Source organism: Oncorhynchus clarkii, chromosome 18 (assembly GCF_045791955.1).
Source record: "Oncorhynchus clarkii lewisi isolate Uvic-CL-2024 chromosome 18, UVic_Ocla_1.0, whole genome shotgun sequence".
Classification (NCBI taxonomy): Eukaryota; Metazoa; Chordata; class Actinopteri; order Salmoniformes; family Salmonidae; genus Oncorhynchus; species Oncorhynchus clarkii.
Window position 1 is genome coordinate 20084877 of NC_092164.1, and position 19327 is coordinate 20104203.

General features: G+C 42.9%; 1 protein-coding gene across 3 annotated transcripts in view; it reads left to right on the plus strand.

Annotated features, from left to right (window-relative positions):
- The first annotated feature begins 497 nt into the window (after window positions 1-497).
- LOC139373180 (E3 ubiquitin-protein ligase Midline-1-like) overlaps window positions 498-19327 on the plus strand; it is a 50298-nt gene continuing 31468 nt past the window's right edge. The window contains exon 1 of one of the 3 annotated variants that reach the window (XM_071113353.1): window positions 498-664. The gene's annotated coding sequence lies outside the window, so the exon portion shown is untranslated. Of the gene's footprint in view, window positions 665-12401; window positions 12719-19327 lie in introns of those variants that run through there. The other 2 variants (XM_071113352.1, XM_071113354.1) reach the window with 2 other exon arrangements.

Below are 19327 nucleotides of genomic sequence, written 5' to 3' on the forward strand. Positions count from 1 at the left end.
AAGAGTAGTTGTATAAGTAGGTTTATAAGAAGCACATGATAAATGTTCAGAGTTAACAAGGGATTTAAAAGGGATCAAGCCCATGTAGGAAAGAGCTGGATGCACTGTCTCCTCCATGTCTATGAGAAAGAGTGATAGCGATAGTGGGACAAACCGTTGGTGCCAAGTCTGCTAAGTGTCAACACAATCAGTAGCATCTCCCCCCTGAGGTTTCCCGCTCTTTTGTGTCCCATTCTGAAGTCAACGAATGGGACAGTGGGAAGAGGGAAGGTGGTGGGGGGGGGGGGGGGAGCAGGCAGCTCAACGTTCCGCATAATGGGAATGAGAGGTCCAAACCACATGATAAAGCACTCAAAGCACTGGTCTCTCCAGCCTGCTTCACGCTCTCCTGAGCATCTCGACAAGTATGAGTCAAGGGAAAGGGGGAAGGACAAGGAGAGGAGGGGGAGAACAACAGAGGGAAAGACTCACTGTGGAGGCTTGATTACTCATGTTGTGTTTTGAGTGCCCGTTGGATACGTGGCTCCATCTCTCTCTCTCTCTCTCTCGCTCTCTCTCTCTCTTTCTCTCTCTCTATATATCGTGCCGTGCTTCACTGTTTTCCCAGGTTGGTCATCCTATGCTTGTCTGTTCTCGGTTGGAGGATTACGAAAGAGTCTTGAATGTAAGTACTTAATTTGTTCAGGGCCATCCTTGTGGGCTGTATGTTAGTGGAAGATGCTGAGGCACTAAGCTTGGTCACACATGGGGAGGTGTGTTTCGGGGGCTCCATGTGCTTGGGCATGGGTGCACGTGTACGTTGTCTGCACGTGTACATTGTTGTTATTCTGTCTGTGGCTTCCACTCTTCGGGTCTGACTTGGACTGGGATAGACTTCCAGCAGATTTACTTCAAATTGATTCAGATTCAGTAAGTCAAAGTAATCAAAAGTACAAACCCTTTGAGGTAACTATATGCAAATGTATGTCCAAAAACAACTTTGAAATGACTGATTGGGCTGTATATATTGGAGACCACAAATACCATAGATTCAATAATACATAAACCTATTACATTGCTGATTTTGCAGTACAGTTATTGAGAACATTATACGGTGGCTGAAACAGGAAGCAGTTGCTTTCCATGTTGAAACAAAGATCCATTTTTTCAGATTAATTCTTCTTGGAACCATAATTCCAGTCTTGACTGACTGATGTCCAATATAATGTCCCAAGTCTTTGGAATAAGGCTTTGGCCTATTTTGTATTCTCACAGTCAGCTGCCAGAAGGACTCTGAAAAGGGCAAATACCCTTGGAGCAATCATATTTTGTGCCTTTTTTCAAGGGATTTGTCTTTGGAGGTTTGCCAGAATCAGGGTTTGCGTAAATATCACTTGAATGACATGCTCACTGCTGAATTGTATAACAATCTAATACAATAATGTACAGGGTACATTAGAGGGCAGTGCCTTCAACTGCACTCAAGGAAAAATGGTTTTCATTTTGCACTCATCTGCAGGACGCTTTTTCTGAACACCTGCAACTGACCTGGGATAAATTTAGTCTTACATTTTTGGATGTTGGTAGTTAACATTTGCATTACATTTAAGTCATTTAGCAGACAATCTTATCAAGAGCAACTTACAGGAGCAATTAGGGTTAAGTTCCTTGCTCAAGGGCACATCAACAGATTGTTCACCTATTCAGCTTGGGGACTCGAACCAGCAATCTTTTGGTTACTGGCCTAAAGCTCTTAACCCATACGCTACCCAGCAACAAAGGAACACAATTCTGACCCTATTTACTGTCTTTTTTGGTCAATTATAGATGAAAGATTTACCCATTTTGAATGTTATATTGTTTTTGTGCATCTCTGAGCAATGACCTATCAATTCCCGGGGTCATTTCATGTTTTCATGTATATCTAAGCTATTGCTGTTCAAGCAGGAAAAAATCCTGCCGGTAAGATGTAGCACTGCGATAAAGCTGCTCTCACTACACTCAAGTTAATAGGAATAAGACTTTTAGATTGTGAAAACATCTATCATACATGTCAGATTTCAATATTTGCAGATGTAATAACTTGGGAGGTTGCCTTCTCTAGAATGAGCCATTGGTCATATTTTTGCGATATTCCTACCTTGAGAAATGTGTAATTGAACAGGAGGTCCACCTAATTTCTCCTATTTGTCTGCCTCTTCAGTCCAGGGTGCCTTGCATGGTTCCGTTGTGGATGTCAGACTCCACTCTGCGAGGCACATCGATTTGCAGATTGAACATGGTGAGATTGTAGACTCCTAAATTGACTCCAGTTTGTTTAGGCGATTTTAAAGCTAACTAGCTACTCACGTGTTGATATTGATTTTGTTATTATTGTGTGCAGCTATGTTTGCAGGCCAGCACATAGAGAGAGTATTGTATTGTGGGTTTTGTAGTCAACTTGAGCTGCAACAAATTTCCACAATTTTTACATTACCACCAACTGTATTATAAAGAAAAAATGTGTTAGTGTTATTTAACACTATAAATTATAGGAATGAGTGGTTTTGGGTGGATTTTTCCTTGAGGGCTGAAGCACTTTGAAACCCACAGGATACTGTATTCATCAAGGCCTAATTGTAAATTCCACATAGAACTACAAATGAATCATAAATGTCCCCGTGACCCTTTTCCACTTGGTTGTCACGTAGGATGCTTTTATAGGGGTATTTCGATTCAGTGCAACTCAAGGACACTTGAAGTGAGTTTCAGTCAGGACGACTGATGAATAATCCACATAGTGTACATACATTTAAGCAATAAGGCCCGAGAGGGTGTGGTATATGGCCAATAAACCACAGCTAATAGCTGTTCTTATGTGCGATGCAACGTGGAGTGCCTGGATACAGCCCTTAGCCGTCGTATACTGGCCATATACCAGAAACCCCTGAGGTGCCTTATTGCTATTATAAATGGGTTATCAATGTAATTACAGCAGTAAAAATAAATGTTTTGTCATACCTGTGGTATATGGTCTGATATACCACGGCTGTCAGCCAATCAGCATTCAGGGCTCGAACCACCCAGTTTCTAAACATCAATAATACACATGCTTGGTACAGTATGTTTACAGAGTGCACATCAAATAAACAGAGTCCGAATTGGTGGCTGCGACCTAAGTTTTAATATTCATTGTTGGTTGTTTTTATGTGTGGCTTCTTTCTACTTTTCACACGGTTCTGCCCTGGGTCCATTGTTATAGCATGGCAGATTGTGTACTAACATAAATATTGGATGACAAGATAAGTGTATTGGTGCAGGGGCCTGGTTCCTCCTTCCACCCCCTCATCTAAACATATAACACCATCAGCTAGTCCCAAGGGAGTGATAAGATACATTCTGAAATATTTCTTAACACTTCGAGGTCAGGAAGGTAATATGCTCTTGGGAAACCAATGAAAGGTAGGATAGCTGTCAGGAACTCTGTTTACTTGTGAAAATATGTACTTTCTTAGTCAGACTTCTCAGTTGACCTCGAGCTAATGTTTGTCCTCTGAGAGAAACTGTGAAATGGGACTGCTTGAGCTCAGACATATACTGGAGAAGTAGGATCTTCATTTGATCACTGTTGTGTTGCTGAGAGTTTTCCTGCAATTTTCCTACACTTGTAGTGTATTCAAGGTAAAAAAAAGGCCTCTAAAGTTCCCAATTTCCACTTTAAAATGTCAAACTTGATTTGCCCTAATGACAAATGTATCAACCCCTACAAAAACGTCCATAAATTATAATCTACATGATAATTCACATTTCCTGTTGCTGTAGGAGTAGTTTCCTACTGTAGCAAATTGACTCAAATTAAAATTCTACATTTGTATTTATAGATTTGAATAACTTCAGTTTGCCCCTCGCTTTCAGAAAATCCATGATTCTAGTTGACACGCAGAGTTGAGGCAGTCGTGACAAAGTCAGGGAGTGACAGTTCTGGACCTGAGGCCTGGAACAGAGCTGTGGTTGGTCACACTGCTGAGACTGTTGACATAGAAACACAGAGAAAGTGATGCTGTTATACCAAGTCTTTGTCTTTGTATACTTGTCAAATAAACTCCATCAGAAAGTCATGGCCACCCCCCAAACAGTAAAAACACAATGGATAATGTGTTCATATTACTTTGGTGGGATCAGTTTCAGTACAAATGTATTTATTTACTTTATCTATCCTGATATCTATCCTTTATCTATCCTTTATTTAACCTTTATTTAACTAGGCAAGTCAGTTAAGAATAAGTTCTTATTTACAATGACGGCCTACCAAAAGGCAAAAGGCCTTCTGCGGGGACGGGGGCCTGGGATTAAAATAAATGAATAAATAAATACAATATAAATACAGGACAAAACACACATCACAACAAGAGAGACAACACAACACTACATAACGAGAGACCTGAGACAACAGCATAGCAAGGCAGCAAACCCATGACGACACAGCATGGTAGCAACACAACATAACAACAACACGGTAGCAAAACAACATGGTAGCAGCACAAAACATCGTTTAAACATATTGGGCACAGTCAACAGCACAAAGGTCAAGAAGGTAGAGACAACAACACATCACACAAAGCAGCCACTACTGTGAGTAAGAGTGTCCATGACTGAGTCTTTGAATGAAGAGAGATAAAACTGTCCTGCAGCGAACTGAAAAGAGGAGCGACCCAGGGATGTGTGTGCTTTGGGGACCTTTAACAGAATGTGACTGGCAGAACGGGTGTTGTATGTGGAGGATGAGGGCTGCAGTAGATATCTCAGATAGGGGGGAGTGAAGCCTAAGAAGGATCAGAAATAAGCATCAACCAGTGGGTCTTGCGACGGGTATACAGAGATTACCAGTTTACAGAGGAGGATAGTGCAGTGATGTGTCCTATAAGGATGACAACATGGTCTCATTAAAATGTCAAAATGGTGACATTTAACCTCTGTACCCAAGCTGACCTATTAGTTATATGAATGATACAGATATTCCTTTACATAGACTGCTATATGTTGTTAGTCAAAGCCTACAAGGGAAGATACCACAATGGTCCGCAGTGGTCAACAAGGCAAAGGAGAGTTCACATCAGCACAGTCCGTCTTTAGGCTAATTACTGTGGTCCAATTTTAATAAACCAACTCCCTTGTTGCCATGGTAGAAACACCACCATTTCCAAGCAAGGCCTTGTGTCTCAGATCTATTCATGGCCAGACAGTCTCCCAAAATTCCTGCTGAAAATCTATCCTTTCCCCCTGCTGTGACTTCTAGTGTCTGGCAGACATTCTCTGGCTCTTCCACATCACACAGTTTCCCACTTGAGTCAAGAATGCTGGAGTTGTCAATAGAACTAAAGTGGTTTGTTTGTGAGGGTCTTTCTTTTCTACGCTGTGGGGTTACTGGACTGTGTGAAGGGTGGTTTGTGTTCCGTGTGACCAGACATGACATTGGAACGTACCTCTTGGCAAAGACAGGCTTGAGAAAACCAAGCGAATCCAATTTACTGTGGTGGAGGGTGGATATTTAGTTCTATTCTATTCCGCACCTACTCATTAAAGTGTGTTGGCTTGGGAAAGGTTCAGTGGCCACCCTTTTCCAGCTCTATGCTGGAGGACAGTAGCAGAGGACATACAGTCGTAGTATGCTTACCCCTGGGATGGTGTTGTGCAAACTTGTCTTTAGATTCAATGTCATGTCTATTAAACCAGCTATGACCCTGCCACAAATAAAATGGTCAATGACTTTACCCTGAGGCCAGTTTCACATCACTATCTAATGAAAGTGTTAGTGCGATGTCAGACTTTGGGCATACAGGGACATGATAGGAAGCTGCTGTGGAGGTTTGTTGACTATAACACGGTTGACACCGTCAATATAGAGCAGAAACAACCCGAGAGAGATCTTCGAGCAGTAACTGATAACTGCAAATATATTTTGGCTTGAATATCTTGACTTAGACCCAGGGCAAGTCATTGACCTCAGAAAGTACCCGTATTAGCCTAATATGAGTTTCTGAGTTGATTTACAAGGGCCTAACGCCATAATGTAGGTTTATTGTTTCTCAAGTGCACACTTGATTTGAACTGGTTGATTTTAAGCGTTGTGCCAACATGATTTTAGTTGCATTGACAAAAGGCGCTGATGGAGTCTGTGTACACAGCTGTCGGCGTTAACTGGATATTCGATGACGTTTTCAGTCAATGGCACTGCATTTACACAACAGAGCAGTAGATTTTCTTTTCAAGCTAGGCTAGACGATAGCCCAGGATAAAAGAGGAGAGAAGCGAGTACAGAAAGAACAGTATTGATTGTCTCCTAGCCTTTAGAAAACACACGTTGACTTAAAAGGAAAGCAGATAATCAACGTATTTCCCTATTTCATGTTGTCACTGTGGTGAAACTACCAGAACTCGAGCACTGAAACATCGTCTTAGGTAGCCTTCTACATGCTTTTTGCTGCAGACAATCTGCTGTGCTTTGTAATTATCCATTGTGTTTGTGGACCCATTTGACCCAGTCTATGGAGGGAGACCATAACAATACATTGACATGCAAGGTGTGTACACACACAGCTACGCCGTGTTTAAGCTCATTAATACAGAAAGGCCACTATTGGTCCTGGGGAAATGTCATTTTGTTATCAATTTCCCCTAATCTCCACTAAAACGGGCTCAAGGGGACAGTATTATTAAATGCAAGTGCTTTGGTGGGCAGTCCTGGCACATTGGTTATATAAGAAAGTATATATATCATCAAAGTTAAATGTCATATAAATGGTCAATTAACCTAACGGAATCCATTTAGAATTCATATGGGACGGGTTATGTTAACAGGGTATATTTATGAAATTCAGGTAACACTATACATTAGGCTGCTCTTATACACATTTAGTAACATCGCAATTACACTAGTAACAACATTGTTAACATGATGTCAACGCACACAGTGTTTCAGCATTAGTACACAGGTAGAAGATCAACTTGATGCAAAGTATTACAAAATATAACACTTATGGTTTAAACGTCACAAGAGCAACTGAATGTAATGTGTTTACAAACATCTAGTCCAGGGAGGGTGACACTGTGCTGACTTGATCATGCTTTCCCGCTTCTCGCTCCACCCTATCGACTATGGAAACGCTCTGTTGTCTCCACAGTTCGATGCAGCAACCCCTCAATGTTGTTTTCCATCCACACAATCCATTTGGACTCATTTGATATACCCATCCCATGCATGAGCACACGCTGAGAGGAAGTGTCAAGGTTGCATTGCATCACCACCAATCAGAAAGCGTCTTTCTTCGTTAGCGGATAACAAGTTGTGAGACAACAAAGTCACGGTGTGCCAAGGGAATTAATGTGAAATCAGCATGTGGCCTATGATAAATTCGGTAATGTGTTTTAAGAACAAAACATCACATTCTGTCTAGATAGAGGCCTACAATGCAACGTTTGCTGGACAAAGGCTATGCCGTCGGTGGTTTATTAATTTAGGTTTTCGATGTAAAAAGAATAGAGATAAGGCGCTTAGTTTGCCTTTAGTCTGAGTCAGAATCTGTAGTCCCAGTGTAGTCGAAAACATGATTATCCTGCGTTTTATATATATTTCCACACTATGAGGTTGGAATAATACTGTGAAATTATGAAAATTATGATAATGCCCTTTTAGTGTAAGAGCTGTTTGAAAGACCCCCTGAAAATTCAGCCTGTTTTGGTGGAATTGAGTTTTGGCCTGCCTGGTGACATCACCAGGCGTAAATTAGTTTACACACTCTGAGGAAGTTTACACACTCTGTCCCCATCGGAGAACCCTTTTTGGTTCCAAGTAGAACTCTTTTGGGTTCCATGTAGAACCCTTTTGGAAAGGGTTGTACATGGAACTCAAAAGGGTTATACCTGGGTTTTTCAAAGGGTTATCCTATGGGGGCAGCCGAAAAACCCTTATAGGTTCTAGATAACACATTTTTTTCCCCAAGAGTATAGATCAATAAAAGGGAGTTCGAAACCTCTGCCAGAAAACAGCTAGTTTTCAGTTTTCCACTCCCAGACAGTCCCAGCTAAATTATTGCTTGAGAAATTGCTCTTTGCTAAGAAGCTATTTTTGTTTCTTTTTGACCATTTTAATGAGAAATATCACAGTAAGGTACTTAATTGTTACTCAGAAATGATTTGATATTGAGATAAAAACGGCTGCATTAGACCTTTCAGACTTAACTGTTCATGGTTTAAACTATTTCAGGTGAAATAAACCCATTGTTTGACTTCCCATTGAGATCCTTAGAACGTTTTGTTTAGTTTGTACCCTATTCGGAAATTTTGGAAGGTGAATGGAGAATTTAAGGAAAATTAGTCATTCGAGATTTTGATAGGATCCACGACTATAGCCTGGCTCGAGGGCGTATCAATGGATCACGCGACCTAATGGCCGCTCGTCACCATTTTTAATTCCTCTGTCATAGCTAGCCCGTGTCCGCTCATGTAAAATGCATGGCTCTGATGAATGTTCCTATGCCTTCTTCTCTTAGCCCCATTAAGCATTTCTCTCCCATCTCTCTGTCTTTGATGCCTAAAGATGATGCATAACTTTCGTATTAGCGAAGAGCGAAGTGGGATATTCCAGTTCTGAGCGAGCCGAGGGTATAGACCTCTTGCTCTCTGTTTTGAAGGAGAGATAAATCACGTCTATCCCTAACGGGCCGTCACATTACACAGTGCACTACTTCTAGCTCTACTGTTAGGGGAACGGCGAGGTTAGAGTGACTGACGTATTCATGACTTATTCATAAACTTGCATTTTTATACACCTGGATATTTTTAGTGTGACGTTGCTAGCAAGGGCAGGTGGTACAGGTGGTAGCCCGCCTGGGAACTTAGTCTTCTCCCATCCATATTCATCCTCTTTGACTTATTCTTTCGAGTTGTTTCCGTCAAGTCGTTTGTTCTAAATTATTATAAACCGTGTTGTATATTGTATACGTTCAGATTGGCTGAACAAACCCCCAGTGCTCACTCCCCCACACTGGATATGAGTGATGCGTTCATTAGATATCATTTCTGTCTTTAACCGTTTCATCTCTAATAACTTCAAGCGTCACAGCTTACATGGGCACTCGACAAATAGTGCCTACATACGATATGGGTTTCAAAAAAAAGGATTAGCTGGCTATCGGGATGGGTTTGGCACATCACAGTTCCGCTGTAATCCATGCGAGTTGGTCATAGTAAATACATTAAACATATACAGTATTTATGCCACTAGATTGAGAACGTAGAGGATTATAGCACATCGCACCATCACAGGGTCCAAAACCTTATTTCACTCAATATGTTAGTTCCTTGCCGGAGCCTAGCTGGTGTCAGTGATGGGTGGGTTGAGGACGAGAGTGGAGTGGACGCGTTTGACAGTTTAAGGCCTCTTTGTAATACCGTTCCCACTGTGATAAAATGTTGATGTTTTGTGACATGCCAGTGTTGTGTGTGTGGGTGTGTGTGTGTGCGTGCGTGCGCGCGTGTGTGTGTGTGTGCGTGTGTGTGCGTGCGCGTGCGCGCATGCCTGCTTGTACCCATATGTGTCTGTGCACATGCGTGTGTGTGAACTGGATTTCCCCTGTGTGACAGAGAACGAGTTCAGTGCCGGACGAGGGGCTTTTGTGTGTGTGTTTGCCAACACTTCCAGCATCGCCGCAAACTGTTTTCACTGTTCAATACCGGATTTGATTCTGCATCAGGATGTCTACTGAACCATAAAGACGAAAACACACAATTCATGATGCAAAAGATATTGATGTTGTGTATTTCCATTCAGCCCTTGTAGGCTATCTCACTGGCTTGTGTCCCCTGGCAGAAAGGAGAATGCAGTATTCACTGGTTACAGTCATTACTGACCTCTTCATTCGTCCCTGAGCGGTCATTTCATTCAGTTTGTGTCCAATTATTAGTTTTTGCCTAGCAACCAGAGCCGACTCATAGGAAGTCCCTGAACAACATGGCACAGCTAAAAGAGAATGTCTGGTCCTTTCAGCTGAGACATGTCCTTTCTCTCGGTGTCTTGTTGAACCACGCAGCCAGGCATACCTGTGGAACTTGGTGATTAGATCGAAAATATTTTTCTAGGTGCCTGTGCTGAGAAGCCAAATGCAAACACTGGCCGTATATATCACCACAAAGAGTTTTAAAAAAAACTCCTTAAAGGCCCATCTGAACTCAGTTAAAGGGGCAAAGGTCACCAAGTGAAGAAATGTGTTTGGGATTTGCCTGGAGGCCATGACGCCTTAGAGCGTGATGCCCCCCCCCCCCCCCCCCCCCCCCCCCCCCCCGAGGCAGACGTGTACTTTTATTAAAGTGCCCTCCCTTTTCTGTGAGTGCTTTGTCAACAAAGCTATGCAGAGAGCTTTAGATTTCCACTCAGCTTTATTAAACTACCACTAACATGTGTAGGAGCTCCCCTGTCAGACCATACCAGTTCATTGCAGGAGGGAGTCGAGATAGATGTGAGTGGTAAAGATGTTACGACCAGGGAGGAAGATGGGAGATGTTGATAAGAAGGGAGTGTGTGTGTGTGTTATCCATAGCGGCAGTGCCCTCTAAATAATCTGGTAACAGCCCTGGTCAGGCTTATCCCTTTAATGGGCTCACTTAGAGAAAGGAGGCAATCTCCTGAACATTCCAAGCATTCCACCACGTTAAAACCAAGGCTCCCAAAACACATCCTAGAAAGAAAGGTAGAGAAACCCCATATAACAGCCTGTGCTAATAATTTATGTCAGTTTCAACCACAGTAATCATCCACAACCGGATGAAAGAGCTGGCATTTTTACTTCGCACACTCTGACTTTGCACTAATGATTCCACAGACATTGTGTAGGTTGATGATATTACTTCCACGTACTAATTCGATGGCGGTCCTTCCAGGAAGAACAGAGAAAATAATAGAAGCACAGTATCAATCAAATAAATAACACATCAAATCCTTTACATTGGAGGACGCAAGGCTCAACCTTGTTATAAATGACCTTCTTGACTCGTATAAGAGTCTCTTGAACACTGAGGAGGCTGAAGAACGCTGAGCTCCGCCTGTGTGCTGAGTGGCATGCATTGTGTTATTACAGCCGAGCCGGGGGCTTTCCAGCCAGGCTCTGTGACTGGAGGTCTATTGTGGGCTTAATTAAAGAAAGAGTCTGTGCTGTGGGTATTCATGTGCTTTCTGAAGAGGCCTCTCCACCTAACAGCACATCCCAAAGCAGCAGCAGCTCTCAAAAGGTTGCAAAGAGAACGAGGCTTTTATTTGATTTTCTTTTTACTCTAAGGGAAACGGAGGATATCATCTTACTCTGGAGATGAGCACTTATTTACTGAGGCTATTCTGGCGTAGTGTTTTTCCCAAAGCTAGAGAAACCTCTCTCCTGCTCAAACCTGCTACATAGTCTTCGTCTTAAAATTTACAATATTATTTTTTGTTGCATTTCTGCAGACTATACATCATGTTTCATCAACTGTGCTTAGCTGATATAAAAGCGTATTTTGGGATGATACTATAACTTTGCTTTTTCAGTTAAAAGCTCAACTCTTGTCTAAAATGAACCTTAGATGGAAATGGATTTACTTGTCTTTCTCAAAAGTAATATTTTTTAAACTCTGCCTTACTCATCCGCTTCCAACTCTAAAAATAAGAGCCAGAATCACTGCCACGGTCAGGGTGCTTAACTAGCCAAGCGCCCTGAGTCATTGATTTCAGCCTAGGGCTTGTCTTAAACTTCAACTCTTTCTGATGAATACAAGCGTATTACATTCTTCTTCCAAACACGTTTGCTTTGAAATGCACAGATTCTAGAAGAGAGGTGGCAGATTTGAACTTTTCAAGTGACTATGGGGAATGTGACTCAAGATAAGGTCAGTGAGTCACTCAATATAATGCAGAAGTTGAGGGAGAACGAACGCCCTACTTGTCTCCAGAAGTAAATGACTGGGGCCAGAATCTTTAATCTAACCTTCTTTCGTTTGGGGAGAGAAAACAGCATGCTACAATTAACTTTTGCAAGTGTGTGTGTGTGTGTGTGTGTATATGTGTGTATGTATGTGTGTGTGTGTGTTTGAGAGAGAGAGAGAGACATAGAAAGAGAAAGAAAGAGAAAGAGATAGTGCGGGAGTGAGATACCAAGAGAGATACCAAGAGAGAGACGAAGCGAGACGGAGAGCTTTGACAAGATTGCAACGGGAGAGAAGATTATAAACCAGGATTGGTGATTGACACATTTCAATTTCAGCTGCCATAATCCCACAATAGGCATACTGTACTGTGCCAACTGACTGCACAGCGTGGGCTGTCCCTGCTCTAGCTACAGTACCTCCCGATTGGCTCATCTAAAGCAGAGCCGCCCACTAAGCTATTTGAATACAGAGTGGAGGGGAGGGGGAAGGGGAGGAGGAGCGGTGAGCTAGATTCCCTCCTCCTGCCTGCGTGCTCTCACTGGGCTTGGGAGAGGAGCGGCTTTAGGGTGCGAGGAAATATGCCACGAGAGGCGATGTGACAGCCAGAGACAGACGCACACTGACACAAAGTTCCCCCAGTCGGACTGGAGTATTGCTGGGCTACTACTGCTGCAGCTGATCTGTTGTAATGGAGAATGAAGGGCCTCTACTGACCTGACGGTTCAGCAGCTCAGTTCAGCTCTCTCATTTCTTCTTCCTCTCTTATTTCACTCTGCTTATGGACAATGGGATTTTAACCATGTGGCAGGTAAGGAGGACTGTGATTGATTGTGTGGAAATGTTGTTGTGTGGTCCCTGAGGATGTGGGGTCTCTGGTTACTTAAAGCAGGGCTCATCAGGAGTCCTCTCCAAAGCTCGTTACATCTAGTGATGATGGTATCACAGAGAGAGACGAGTTCTAATCATCAATAACTGGGATTACAGTTACAGACCTAATGATCGTATGACCATGAGGTTAAATAGGCAACTTTTCCAGATGGGACTACCACCATATGCTTGTGAGAGGTAGTTCATTTAGTGAATATTCTACTGTATCAATATAACCTATCGATCATTTGTAGAATTGTAGAGTGTGATACACTTTACTTCAGAAACAGTGTTATTGTGTTTATGAGACTAGAACAGGTTTTCTGTCTGGGGTTATAACATAAGTAGTTGTTATAGCGCCTTGCATATTCAGATGAAGGGGGCTGTGATATGTTAAATCTTTTTGAAAGCTGGAATACAGTGGGACTCCTAAGGGTGCTTGACGTGATTGTATCAGCGCAGGGAGTGATGCCTCTGTTCGCTTCCACAATCGTTTTCATGCGACCTAATTGTGGGACGCAGACGAGCTTTTGTCCTCTTGGCAGACTTTACATGAGTGGGTGAGAGATATCGATGGGGTGTTCACAAAGTTAGTGTGGTGTGAGAAACCTGAACTGTTAGGCTTTTTATTGAAGAGAATTTGACACACTGACTATGGGGGGAGGGGGGCGGGGCATGGGTGGGGTGGCAATTGGAAGGATGGCGTGTGTGTGTGTGTGTGTGTGTGTGTGTACCTGTATGTGTGTGTACACACATGTGCACTTGTGTTTGTTTATGCTATGTTATTTCTGAGTTCCTCCAAATCCACTCAGCATACTGCCGTCAACATGGTGTGATACTAATCACACAGAGTAGGTTGGGAAGCAGAGGTCACATCTGCCCATTCAGCGACATGTCCTCTCCAGCCAAGCACGCGTTTGACAACGCTCTGCTGAGGACTCCTGTCCCTAAGCACAGTACTGTGGGTCAAAGGCACAGAGATGCCCCTCTAACCTTCTCTGCCCTGGTTCCAGATCTATTTGTTCATGTTTGGCATGACAATGACCATATGAGGTGACGGACAGCAAAAACATATCTTGGATCAGGCTTTGCATTTATTGTCTTTGATAATGAAGGGAGAGCTGTGATTTCATGATATGGTTGATGCTTTGTTAACCTGTTATAAAGCGGTCCACAGTCGACTTGGTCAGTGGAGACGAGTGCTTGAGGACCTTAGTCTGATAAGCTCTCGTGGGGCCACTTTGACCTGCCACAGGACATGACAGACTGTGGGAATGAGTCACTGTGACTTGCTCTGTGTTTGTCACTGGGCATAAATATAGCAACAACAGCATTGTCTGTTTGTCTCTGCTTTCCTGTGTCTTTGATGCACTTCTGGTCATGTTGTGTGTCTTGTTGATATAAGGTAATTAGATGGGTGGTGACTTAGCTGTTATCTTTGCGTTTGTAGTGGCAGAGGCGTTTGTAGTTTTCAGTTTAGTACGGTTGTGCTGTTTGCTAATTGCAATCTGGGTATCTACCGGCAGGAAATGAGCCACACACAGTTTTTTTTTTCTCTTCTGCGCCAATGCTTATGCGTTCTTTGATTATTTGGTCCAATAGATGCATGAACAATATTTCCATGGTAACTTCTGCACTGAGCCTTTGACAATGAGAGACTTGTTTGGGATGTTGGCTCTGCCTCTTCGATCAAGGAAGTCGTGTGGACCGGAATGCAGTTTTTCAGTCTCCAGCGATCAGCCATAGTCATTCGGCAAAGTAGAGCGAGAACAATTGAAATAGGAAAAGTGTGACGGTTGCCATTTTGGGGGAAATTATGGAATGTGGGATGATGAGAGCCGTCTCTCTCAAGATCCAGCGAAGCAGATTCTCAAATGTATAACGATGTGTCTTTCTGCACGTCTGCATTGTTGCCACCAGAGAGCGTTCTTTTTTGAAACGTCTTACAAAGTCACCTTGATGGTCATTTTTGTGTGTAAATTGAAGAATTACACGGAGTTCTCACATTCATATCACAAGAATGGACAAACAACAGTATTAAAACAAGGCAAGATAATAGACAGGCTTGTGTATGGTACATTGCACAGAAAACACCGAAGAAGAAGGCACTGCGTGCTAAAACGTTGGTTGCTACACCCATCACATATTTGGGAGCATAATTAGTGTGCAACTTTCTTTCTTTTTATAGTTTACTCTCCGTTACTCAGCACTTCTACAAAACATTTTCGGGGTGTGTGTCAGCTTATGTCTTTTACTACAGAAAAGGTGTGAATTTGAAGTGTGAAACATAAACAGAAATCACTCACACATAGGCTGCTTAAACACCTCCCATAGTGGCTTCATAGAGCTTCTCAATTGATCCATGTGTAAGGTGTTATGTATGCTGTTATGACCTTATATGACTGTTTACCAGGTCAGTTCAAGCATGCCAAGGGTAACCTGGGGTCAGCTTCTTGGAGTGTGACTGATGGAGCAACCAATGACCCGTGGTCTTACTGACATGTCAGGACGAGGGCTCCCCAATCCCACGTGTCTGCAGTCTATAGCGACATCTTCTGCTGGTAAAAATGGGTATCAGTATGACTTGACGATGTGTGTCAGAGATAAGACCACCACACACACGCACGCACGCACGCACGCACACACGCACACACACACACACACACACACACACACACACACACACACACACACACAAACACACACACACACACACACACAGGCGCACACACAAATAGGCGCACAACCACACAAACACACGGAAGGACACATGCACACAGGCACACACACGAACACGCACATGCACACACACACACAGGCGCGGCCGCACACACACAGGTGTAGGCACACACTCACACAAAAGAGTGCACCCACACACACACACACACACACACACACACACACACACCTTTATTACATTCCCACCTCTGACCTCTAAGACTGTTAAACTCAGTACCGTAAGCTTCCTAGCTCCATATAACATTCCACAGACGCCAGGTAAAGTTCTGCTCTGCCAGAATTGGCTGATGAGTGGAGTGGCATATGTCACCCCTGACCCCTCTCTCCTCCCCTGTCACTGACTGACACTTAGCCATGTCTGTGGAAACAAAAACTGGGCCTTGAAGAGTATCACAAAATCACATCAACAGTCTCAGTCTGTTCTGAAAGGCAGACACTGAAAACATGAAAACATGCACACACACTTGCATTGTTGCTTGCCTAGATCTCTCTCTCGTCATCTGGAGCGAGGTAGAGGGGAACGACCCTATACAGTATGGTGCATTATAGATGAAGGAGTTATGTAATGTTCACATCACACAGGTCATATAAGATGTCTCCATCGTAAACTGGACAGACTCCCACTTTCTACACAAACTCATAACCTCACATGGGACTCAATTCAGGAAATTAGGCGTATGTCGCGGGTCACTACTTCACAGGATAGCCATTTTTTATGCTGACTTGCTGTGCAAACATGCACTCACACGTAAGCATGCAGGCAACGCACACACACATATGCATGCTTGCACGCACACACACACACGCGTCATGGAAACCTTTCCATCGGGGCCTGTCAGCCTTCTAAACACTATTATACATTAAACACATTCTTCCCCAATCTGTCCCTAACACAATTTTTTTTTTAAATAAATGTTTTTATTATTATTCCATGTCTGGGTCAGTCAGGAGGGGGGAGTGAGATGAGGATCATAGCCAGAGAGACCCCCCTGAGTCAGATGTGCCAGTTCAAGGTTCCGGGTCCCCCCCCTAATCGCGTGGCTCACACCCTAGCCTCAAATACAGCGTCCAATCCCATTAGTCGTGACTGACCCGATCCTCAACATGAAAGTCTCTGACTGGTCACAGACACAGTGGCAGGAGCGGATTATGGATAAACAGGCAGGATGTCTAAGGTCGAAACAAAGACAGGCAGGCCAAAAGTGAGGGGGTGGGGGGGCTAAATGCTAACACTAATGAGTCTGACGTACGGTCTGGGATGGTCATTAGAGGTGATTAGGGGGGCACTGCATGCAACGGTCACGGGGAGAAGGGGAGAGAGACACTGGGTAACAATACACTCTATATTAGAACTGGTGTCATAACAGTGGAGGGGCTATGGAACTGTAGCTGTGACAAATCTGTTTTTATGCCAAGACCAGGGGGTCCAATAGCCATTTAGTAGTGGATATTTTCACACTCTCAACAATGACATTGAAAATATGCCTACAGTACATATTGACAATAAAAGCTGACATCAAGGGCATGAAGACCATGCAACAAATGTTATTCTATGGTTCAAAGGGTGGTGTCAATTTCATACACAAAAAAACATCTATAACTTCAGGTACATTGTAAAAGGGGGGGGGGGGGGGGGGGGAGTTAATCTAGCGTCAGGATGCTTTTTTTTCAAAAGTCCTAGGTAGCTAGAACAGTTTTTTTCAATTTTTGTCCCTGGTTTGGAAACTATAGATTATGTCCTGATATATGAACTATGGACATGTGAGCTTACATTCTTATTATATACCGTATAAGGATTATAAAACTCTAGTTATTCATTTGTATTTTTTTGGTCCCTTTTTTTCAACCCCAAAATAATGCAAAAAAAATGTCCCCATAAACAATGGTAAAAGAAACCCTGCTATTTGAAGTATGTGTCTCACATCTAATCCCCAAAAGTTGGGCGAGATGTGGACAAGACATGTTTGTATTTACACTACCTATAAATGGCTCAATCTCTTGCCCAAAAAACACATTGTGCATCTCCTCTTGTTTTTCACCCATCTCGGTTCATTTGGAAATGAAAGTGCATGCGCATCCACACACTGATTACATTAGCTAGGTCAATGCCTTTGACCTACTTTGAGCGTTGCGTTCCGTGGGATGCCACAGTCGCTCACGTCAAGCCACCGGATGGACAATGTTCCCCTCCATTTTGTTACAGCAGCTTTCTGCTGGTTCATTTATTTATTTGTTTATTCCATTTTACGTTTCAGCTGTTCTGGGACAACAAGCGTGGGATTATAAAATGGCATCCACTGTATGGGATCTCCCTTTTTCGATCGTCCCATTGTACCGAACTGAAAGGGAATCTCTCACCACATATTATTGAATAAGGGGTGTTTTGTTTGGCTACCCCAGCTACACACATTCAGTAGAAGACACAAGCTTATTATGAGAGCATAAGGGCTATTTTTACATCCAATTTCAATATACTGTAGCTTGAAGGCGTTAACCAATCTTCAATCAAATACTTTCCTTTTTTTTTGTCTCAGAGCACCTGCTCTTTGCACCCTTATACTGCGTATTGTCTCGCTCTTTCATCTCTCATCCACTCTTCATGAAGTGACTGTTTTTAGAAACCGGAGAGAAAAATGATCTGTTTCAATTGTTACAGATCAAAGATAGTGAAAAAGCCACAACCTCTAGTAACCGAGTTGAATTAAAGATACAACCAGTACCTCCACACACAGACAAGATATCCAGAGAGACCGAATGGGATATGCACAGTGCTCTAAATCAGGGGTTGTTCAACTTTTGCAGCCTGGGACCCAAATGAGAAATTCAATGTTATCCTGGGACCCAAGCTCATGAAAACTTGCCACCTTTTGATGGCCTTAACTGAGCAAAATATTTCAGTGCCTCCCCCTCTTGAAAGCAGAGATAATTTGGGGGGTTTTGAAGGTAATTTCCTGCAATATTACACGTTTGCCATGGGCATAGAGAAAATGTTGTTTTTTTTAAGCAATTTTTCTGCAATTTCACACATTATGCCATGGGGCAGAAAGAATACGTTGCCATTTCATAACAAATTGCATGCAATTCTGCAAATTTTGCCATGGGGAAGAGAAACAGTGCCTTGCGAAAGTATTCGGCCCCCTTGAACTTTGCGACCTTTTGCCACATTTCAGGCTTCAAACATAAAGATATAAAACTGTATTTTTTTGTGAAGAATCAACAACAAGTGGGACACAATCATGAAGTGGAACGACATTTATTGGATATTTCAAACTTTTTTAACAAATCAAAAACTGAAAAATTGGGCGTGCAAAATTATTCAGCTCCTTTACTTTCAGTGCAGCAAACTCTCTCCAGAAGTTCAGTGAGGATCTCTGAATGATCCAATGTTGACCTAAATGACTGATGATGATAAATACAATCCACCTGTGTGTAATCAAGTCTCCGTATAAATGCACCTGCACTGTGATAGTCTCAGAGGTCCGTCAAAAGCGCAGAGAGCATCATGAAGAACAAGGAACACACCAGGCAGGTCCGAGATACTGTTGTGAAGAAGTTTAAAGCCGGATTTGGATACAAAAAGATTTCCCAAGCTTTAAACATCCCAAGAAGCACTGTGCAAGCGATAACATTGAAATGGAAGGAGTATCAGACCACTGAAAATCTACCAAGACCTGGCCGTCCCTCTAAACTTTCAGCTCATACAAGGAGAAGACTGATCAGAGATGCAGCCAAGAGGCCCATGATCACTCTGGATGAACTGCAGAGATCTACAGCTGAGGTGGGAGACTCTGTCCATAGGACAACAATCAGT